Source organism: Carcharodon carcharias, chromosome 7, assembly GCF_017639515.1.
Source record: "Carcharodon carcharias isolate sCarCar2 chromosome 7, sCarCar2.pri, whole genome shotgun sequence".
NCBI classification, from domain to species: Eukaryota; Metazoa; Chordata; class Chondrichthyes; order Lamniformes; family Lamnidae; genus Carcharodon; species Carcharodon carcharias.
In genome coordinates, this window is record NC_054473.1 from 178,466,171 (window position 1) to 178,472,259 (window position 6,089).

Below are 6,089 nucleotides of genomic sequence, written 5' to 3' on the forward strand. Positions count from 1 at the left end.
AGCGCTCCCACTAAGCTCTCTGGAGGCAGACAGCTACCTCAGGGAGCTGCAGGCCTCCAAATAATAAAACGAAGCACAAAAATGCTGCAAAAAATGTCCACGCAGTGCAATCAACCACCTGAAAGCAGACCTAATAAGAAAAGCAGTCCCCAGGTATTTATTTTTATTTTAAATCCTAACGGAGATTTCATCCTGCCTTTGGATGAGGTTTCATCAAAAACGTAAAGCCCGCCTGGCCGATTAGCCCATCCACCAACCGTAAGGTTGGACAGGCCACGGAAAATCGCTGACAATTGGCCCGTTAATGGACTTAATTGCCCTTTTAATTCTTGGCCAGCGCTCTTCCGACTCTTGCACATGCCCGCCAAGTGAAATATTGCGCAAGTGCGTGATGACATCGGGACGCTTGCCCGACATCATCTTGTGCGATTTGACGCCCGGCTGGGTTGGGGTGTGTTCGCCTGCGGGACATAAAATTCTGGCCCACACCTAAGGGAGAATATAATTGCCTTGGAGGTGGTACAGCAAACATACATACAAATAAACGAATTAGGAGCAGGAGTAGGCCATTCAGCCCCTCGGCCCTGCTCTCCATTCAATAAGATCACGGCTGATCTGATTGTGGCCTCAACTCCACATTCCACCTATCCCAGATAAACTTCGACTCCCTTGTTAGTCAAGAATCTATCTATGTCTGCCTTAAGAATATTCATTGACCCTGCCTCCATCGCGCTCTGGGGAATAAAGTTCCAAAGATTCATAACCCTCCGAGAGAAAAACATTTCTTCTCATCTTAAATGGGAGACCCCTTATTTTTATATTGTGTCCCCTAGTCCTGGCCTCTCCCACAAATGGGAACATTCTTTCCGCATCCACCCTGTCAAGTGCCTTCAGGGTCTTATGCCTTACTCTTCTAAACTCCAGCAGATACAAGCCTAGTCTGTCCAGCCTTTCTTCTCATGGCATCCCACCCATTCCAGGTATTAGTCTGGTAAACCTTCTCTGAACTGCTTCCAATGCATTTACATTCTTCCTTAAATAAGAAGAACAATATTGTACGCAGTACTCCAGATGTGGTTTCACCAGTGCCCTGTATAAGTGAAGCATAACCTCCCTACTTTTGTATTCAATTCCCCTCGCAATACACAACAACATTCAATTTGCCTTTTTAATCACTTGCTATACTGGCATACATACATTTTGTCTTTCATGTACCAGGACACCCAGATCCCCCTGTACCTCAGGGTTCTGTAATCTTTCTCCATTTAAATAATATGCTGCCTTTCTATTCTTCCTGCCAAAGTGAACATGTTCACATTTTCCCACCTTATACTCCATCTGCCAAATTTTTGTCCACTCCCTTAACCTATCCATGTCTCTTTGCAGACTCCTTATGCCCTCTGTACAACTTGTTTTCCTACCTACCATTGTGTCATCAGCAAATTTGGCAACCATACATTCAGTCCCTTCATCCAACTCATTGATATAAATTGTAAATAGTTGAGGCCCCAGCACTGATCCCTGTGGCACTCCACTTGTCACATCTTGCCAAACCAAAAATGACCCATTTATGCCCACTCTGTTTCCTGTTCACTGACTAATCCTCTACCCATGCTAATATGTTACCCCCTACATCATGAGCTCTTATTTACATAGCAACCTTTGATAGTAACCTTGTCAAATGCCTTCTGGAAATCTACGTACAGCATATTTACAATTTCTCCTTTATCCATGTTGCTTGTTACTTCCTCAAAGAATGCCAATAACTTAGTCAACATGATTTCCTTTTCACAAAATCATGTTGCCTCTTCCTGATTGCTTTGCGATTTTCTAAATGCCCTGCTCTAACCTCCTTAATAATAGGGTCTAGCAATTTCCCTATGACAGATGTTAAGCTAACTGGCCTGTAGTTTCCTGCCTTCTGTCTCCCTCCTTTCTTGAATAGAGGAGTCACACTTTTTGTTTTCCAATCTGAGGGGATCTTTCCAGGATCTAGGGAATTTTGGAAGATTAATATCAATGCATTGTCTATTTCAGCAAACACTTTTTTTAAGACTTTAGGATAAAGTCCATCAGGACCTGGGGACTTGTCAGTCTTTAGTTCTATTAATTTTCTTAGTACCCTTTCCCTGGGGATTGTTATTGTTTTAAGTTCCTCCCTCCCCTTCACCTCCTGATTCACAATTATTTCTGGGATGTTATTTGTATCCTCTACAATGAAGACAGACACAAAATACCTGTTCAATCTTCCCGCCATTTTCCATTATCAATTTTCCATTCTCACTCTCTAGGGGACCAATGCTCACTTTACTTACACTTTTCCTTGTCAAGTACCTTAGGATCTCTTACTATCTGTTTTATATGTCTAGCTAGCCTTCTCTTGTACTCTAATTTTCCCCTCCATATTAATCCTTCAGTCATTCTTTTCTGTTCTTTATATTCTGTCCAATCTCCTGACCTGCCACTAATCTTTGCTGAATTATACGCTTTTTCTTTCAACTTAATACCATCTTTAATTTCCTTAGTTAGTCACAGGTGGTGCATCCTTCCCTTAGAGTCATTCTTTCTGACAGCAATGTATCTTTTCTAAGTATTCTGAAATATCTCTTGAAATATCTACCACCACATCTCTACTGACCTATCCCTTAACTAAATTTCCCAGTTCACTTTGGCCAGCTCTCCTTTATTTAAGTTTAAAACATTAGTCCGAGATCCACTCCTCTCTTTCTCAAACCAAATGTGAAATTCAACTATTTTATGATCAGTTCTACCTAGGGGGTGGAAGCCTTCATGTATCATTGAATATTCAGGCCCCAGTCTTTGTCATCCTGCAGCCATGTCTTTGTAATGGCTATCAGATCATACATATTTATTTTTATGTGTGCTGTCAATTCTTCTGTTTTGTTACGAATGCCATGCGCCTTCAGCTCTGCCATTTTACTATTTTTGTAACCTATAGCCTTATCGGCTGGTGTACCCTTAGGTTTGGACATTCTGTCCCTTCCTGCCACACTCGGATCAATATTTCCCTTATTGTTACCTTGCTTTCTTGCCTTGACTTCCCTATTTAATGTACCACATCTTCCCAAATTTGATCCCTTGCCCTCACTATTTAGCTTAAAGCTCTCTCTCACTACCACATTAGTAATAGAACTTGCGAGGACACTCATCTCAGTACAGTTCAGGTAAAGACCATCCCAAGGGTACAGCTCCCACTTTCCCCAGTACTGGTGTCACTACCCCATAAATTGAATAATCAAAGGTTCACCAGATTGGTTCCTGGAATTAGAAGGTTGTCCTATGATGAGAGGCTAGCTAAATTGGGCCTATAATCTTGGGTTTAAAAGAATGGGAGGTGATCTGAGTGAAACATCCAAGCTCTTGACAGGGTAAACACTGATAGGTTGTGTCTCCCTGACTGGGGAGTCTAGAACATAGGGCACAGTATCAGGATAAAGGGCTGATCATTTAGGACTGAGATGATGAGAAGAAATTTTTCCACTCAAAGGGTCGTGAAACTTTGGAATCCTCTACCCCAGAGGGATGTGGATGATCTATTGTTGAAAATAAAATGAAGGCTGAGTATTTAAACCAGATGAATTTTGAGAAACATGCCCACACAACAGCAAAGTCCTGATGGCAGCAACAGCTTATGAGTAACAGGTATTTCACATCAAAACAGAGGAGCTTCTGTGTAGGTATACTACTTTAACACACCATTGACTTTAGCACCTTTGCCTGGTACAACCTATAAAGTTGATGAATGTCACCTGCCAACCCGCTGGAGAACCCAACACCAGGGTGCAGAGATCTACCAACACGTGGGAACAGATACGTCCTCTCAGCAGCTCACCACCACCTTCTCAATTAGGGATGGGCAATAAATGCAGGCCTTGCCAGCAATGCCCACATCCCATCACTCGATTTAAAGAATCTTCCTGATGTTGGTGCCTGACAATGAGGGACCCGCGCTGGGAGCCCACAAGCGGTGGAGGGATGAGGCCTTTACATGGGCATTAATTGTCCATTTGAAGATCATAATTAGCAGCAGGGCAGGAAGGCCACCCACAAGCCTTCCTACCCTGGACTTAATCGGGGTAGAAGTGGGAAGGCAGCGGGGACCTCACCTGGCACCCTCCTGTCCAATTAAATGCCACCCCCACCTTCAAACTCGCCTCAAGGGAGGGCATTCAATTCTATCCAAAGTTGGGGCTGCAAAGGGTGGGCCTACACACTTACTTCAATGGCATAAACTCCCATTGGTTTAACATCAGGTAGAATTAGGTGGAATTAGATAGAATTTAGCTTATCAAAGGTACGGCTGATTTTGGCAGTGAATAGATGCTGTTTTGCTTGCTATTGGATTGAAATCAAATTAAAAATGGTAGAATATTTTGAAAAAACCTAGCCTTCCTCAGAGAGAAAGAAAAGAACGTGTGAGGGAAAGAAATGGATGGGGGAGAAAAGAGGGAGAGAAAAAAAGAGAAGGTAGGGAAGAGATAAAAAGAAGGAAAAGTTGGGGGGGGGGCAGATAGAAAAAGGCAGGAACAACAGAAAAAGAGCAGGGAAAGAGAGAAAAAGAGAGGTTTAAGAGGAAAAGAAAAAGGAGAGAATAAAAGAGAGGGAAAGAAGAAGAAGAGGTGGAGAGAGAAAGACGGGGAAAGACAAAATAAGAGGGGGAGAGAAGAGGAAAGAGAAAAAGAGGGGGAGAGATAAAAAGAGGAGTGGGAAAAAGAGAGGAAATAAACAAAAAGAGAGGAGGGAGAGAAGAGAAGGGAGGGGAGAGAAAAAGAGGGGAGAGGGAAAAAGAAAAGAGGAAAGAGAAAAAGAGAAGGGGTGAGGAAAAGAGTGTTGGGGAAAGATTAAAAATGTGGAAAAGGAAAAAAAGAGATGAAGAGAAAAAAAGAGGAAGATAGAGTGAGAGGTGGAAATGTGGGAAAGGATTATCAGGAATAGAAGAAGTATGTTGATAGGAAAGAGGTACAACAATGGTTTTCTGCCAAATAAATATCTGTCCTGAAAGGCAACGATTGATTGGCATGTGGTTTTCATTCTAGACAGTAAGCTTTGATCTGCCACTGAGCACACAGTTTGTCATCTGATAGAGATCTTTATATGAATCTTGCAAGAGACGCGATTGGCACTCACCCATCTGTTGTATCAGTGGTAGCCTCAGTATAAGTGCTCGTAACAAAACTCTTCTGTAAGTTATTAGCAACATGATTAATGTGGTTTAGCAGTGTCCATTGAAATGAATCTCCCTCACTGACTCTGAAGAAATCACTGTTTCTTCCCTTTCTCACTGCAGTGCAACTAGTTAGCACTGTGACTACAAACAGAAAGAACCAAGTGATAAATTATTGAAAGATGGGCCTTATTTTTTGTCCATGCTACACTTTACAAAATCACACATGGCAAAGCATATCGGTGTGATGCATGGTGGAGGGTGCATCATAGACTTGGAGGGTATGTAGCAAGGGGAAGGAAGGGTCTTTATTATCCCCTTTTTCCTCTTTAATTTTTGAGTTTTCCCTGTACAGTATGCTACTTTGTGATGATAAGTAATGGTAAGGTGTCTATGAGTCACACATTTCTACTAATCTGTAACAGGCCATTAGGCAGTATATGGGAGTGACCTGGAGTGACTCCGATTTTAACATCTCTCACTGATGTTACAGCTTCTACCATGAAAGGTGGAGACAACCCCTCCTTTTTTAAAAAAAAGTATTAACATGAAGCAACATGACTGTTATTCCTCTTCTTGATTTCTGGCAATTCTCAGCCCTTCTGAAAGTTCCTTGTACGAATCTGGTTCCACAAGTACAGACAAACAGAAGCATGAATAGGCCGCACAGTCCCGAGAGTTTGTTCTGTTGTTTAATAAGATCATGGCCAATCTTCTACCTCAGCTCCACTTTCCCGTCCAAAAATCTACGTCTACCTCAGTTAAATGTACAGGCTTCAGGGATGGACAATTCATGGGATGTCACCATCACTGGCAAGGCTAGCACTTGTTGCCCATCCCTAATTGCACTTGAACTGAGTCAGTTGCTTGGTCAACTGTGGTTAACTCTTAAATACCCTCTACA

At 42.3% G+C, this 6,089-nt stretch overlaps 1 pseudogene; it reads right to left on the bottom strand.

The window, feature by feature from the left end:
* Window positions 1-3,610: 3,610 nt before the first annotated feature.
* LOC121280615 lies at window positions 3,611-3,838 on the bottom strand (annotated as a pseudogene).
* Between the last annotated feature and the right edge of the window lie 2,251 nt (window positions 3,839-6,089).